The sequence below is a fragment of the Anopheles aquasalis genome, chromosome 3 (genome assembly GCF_943734665.1).
Source record: "Anopheles aquasalis chromosome 3, idAnoAquaMG_Q_19, whole genome shotgun sequence".
Classification (NCBI taxonomy): Eukaryota; Metazoa; Arthropoda; class Insecta; order Diptera; family Culicidae; genus Anopheles; species Anopheles aquasalis.
The window spans coordinates 20,930,890-20,934,095 of NC_064878.1; positions in this window are offsets into that span (position 1 = coordinate 20,930,890).

A 3,206-nucleotide genomic window follows, 5' to 3' on the forward strand; every position below is an offset into this window, starting at 1 on the left:
CGCGACTGCACGTCGCGGGAATTGAATTTTAACGTGTGAGTTAATGCTAGACGCAATTGCGTTTCCTTAAACTCTGTTAACTGCAGTGCAGTGTTGCCACATGGAATTGCAGTCACGTGCTGTTGCTGCTGGTGCTGCGGTTAGTGATAAGTGATGTTAGGGAGAGGTAGAGAAAGAGAGAGAGAGAGAGAGAGAGAGAGAGAGAGAGCGAAGTGTACTGGTGGCTGTACAGGGGGAGCTATGTTGATCAATTGCAAAAACGTGGTTCAATTTGAAATCATTATGGAGGCTTTTATGTTGTTAAGTGATCGGTAGTTGTTTTGATTTAACTTTTTACAGTTCTTTCTTTCATTTTCATTTTTTGTCACTTCTGGCAATGAGCAGAAATGTGCCAACACTTCCCAGATTGATGCAGTAGGCACTAGTTGTTACAGCTTTAATGTTTTATAGATCTTAGGGCTCCAACTAGCAGAAATTCCTTGCTTTTTACATGCTCGCAACCCTATCAATTCACAAACACCAAGAATTCAATTCTATTTGTAGAATAATTTTTCATACGATTCTCGATTCTAGAGATGAGTAGGGATTACAACAGAAGATGTGAACTTCCAAATAGTTGGAATAAATATTGAGTTTATAAGCGAACGATTAATGTACCATTTGAGAGCAGATAAAGAATATCCGTTGAGTTAAAAAGTTACTCGAGCTTCACAAATGAAATTGCCCAAAATAGAACTACATCATTTTGTGCTTCAATGCAAAGTACTGGAGATAAGTTAAAGCTACCTGTAACGTATTGAATGTGACAAAGGATTTTTTGTGAATGATAAATTCACCTCAGAACCTTCATGAAATTTAGGAAATTTCAAAGATGAGAAAAGGCGACATAACAAGGACATAAAAGAGCCTAAAAATAGATGATCATTAGCAATAAACGTCTTATGAAGTAAATTATAAATCAGCCCAGCAGATGAGCAACCAGTAATGCTGCAGAATCTACGAGCTCTAAAACCAATTAACAAGGCTGCAAGGATTGAAAAAGCAGTGAAGTTTTTCATGATGTACTAAAATATAAAATAAGGTGCGGCTAAATAGCCCAAAGGCTATGCATACGTCAAACAACTGTAAAGCGTACTCAAAGATCATTTATTTGCAAAACCTTTTGTTTTACCTCTTCAGTTGGCCAACCTATCCCACCAGAAAAAGCAACTCAAAAAACATAATTCATGCTGAATCTTCAAAATTAAGGAAACCTATCTTATCCGCCCATCTAACGCAGCATAACGTTCTGCCAAATTAAAGCTACAATACTTGGCTGGCCTTTTTGGCAAAAAAGCAAAGAACTTTCTAAGAACAAGGGACTCACGGGCTCATCGGGATGAAGATCCGCCATGCTGATCCACACAGGCCCATGTTGCGCTCCATGGTCCATCATCTCGAGGCTTACCGGCTTTTCCGTTTTACGATTTGTCACGGTCCTCCGCATGCAACCGATCCCATCTTTCCCTTGTTTTTCTTCTTCTGCCCTTCTGCATCCCTTGGAGATCGAGGTCATGGTTGACGCTACACGCTACTTTGACGCTAGAAATTTGCAATTTGTCTCGTGGAACCCGTGAAGAACCGTGCATGTTTCTCTTCCGTGCTACCTGCCCAGGCCACCGAAAGGTCCAACTTCCCGGACGGTACCAGCACCACCCGCTGCGCGCGACGGCAATCGATTCCGGGAAGGTTCCGAAAGGGACGAAGCGCAGGCGCAGGGACGCTCGCAGCTCGCCCGCAGGTAGCTCATTTGCCAACTTCCTCTGCATGTTGGCCCTGGTCGGTCAGCGGGATCCTCCTCCCCCCCACGACCCGGGTGTCCTTAAAAGTCTTGTGCCTTTTTGTTGTTTCCACTACCCTTGCCCTTGCTCATGGCCAGGCGCTCGTGCTGTGCGTCGCTCTCCAGGAAGTGTGTCCGCTTCGCCAGGTCGATCGGTGTCGGATGCCCTTCGCTCGTAACTGCGGAAGCCCGTGTGCTTCTTCACCGCGTGTTGGGACAATCCTTGTGGATGCGGATCCGGAAATCGAACTGCTCTGTACGGGGTGTCTCTTCGGCTTCTCTGACCTTAGCTGACCTAAACGAACGATGACCCGGGACTCGATTCGGGGAAGCGATCGTAGAACACCGATGGATCGATCGATCGATCGATCTGCGCGATTATACGCCGCGATGCTTCAACAACCTGACGATGCCTGGTTGTCGATTCCTTTTTGCCTCGCACTCCATGGCCGCCAATAGGCCTCTCTCTCTCTTTCTTTTCTGTTCTCTCTGCTCCCTGGTGTAGCGGGTTTCAGGCGAAAGATGCTTATCGGATTAACAAATTTTGTAGCAGCGTCGTCCTCGTACGACGTCGGCGTCCCTCGCCAGTCCCCAGCACCGAGCCGCGTGTTTGGATTCGTCAATTCCTGATGAAGCCGGTTGTGCGCTGTGCGCTGTGCAGAGAGATTTAAAGGCTTGGCCTGATGGGCATGCCCGCTAAAGCAGCGGCTCTGATCACTTCCATTAATCTTGTGGAACACCCGTTAGAATGTTAGGGTTCTTTCGTTCGCTGCTAGACCGTTGACCTTCAACATCGTGGCCAGTGACAAGGCGGTTTATGTTCGCCGCGCAGACAAACACTTGAACAACACTCGGCCCTCGGAGTCGGAGTGGACTTCGACAAGCCTCGATTTGATTGATGGAGGGAAGAGCATTACATTCAACGCCATTCATTTCCATTAGGAAGGAGACAAACGTATGTAAAGTTTCGAAGTTCCAGGGAATTCCAAAGACTATTTTTTTAAAAACTTCTTTTCATCATCATAAACCATTTACTATCTTAATGCCGAATTCACCTGATGTGGTATCGGGTAAGGTCCGAGCAAAGTCCCACAATGTCCCCGCTGTTGGTTGGACAGATGACCGAAATGGAGCATGAATTGCACAAAGTGTTATTCAAATCCAAGATCTTGGTACCGCAACGAGTACGAGGCGGCTGGTTTCGCGAATCTTGATAAGAGGGCCGCGCGACATTGTAAACGGTTGTCCAGCGATATTTGCATCCCGGTTCTGCCAGTCAGCGCGAGAGATGATTTACCGTCGACTGCATGCCGAGTCAGGTTTCGCAGTGAGGCGCGTGAGTGACGTTGGTTTAAAGGAACCCCCCGGGGAGGGGCGGAGAAAAAAT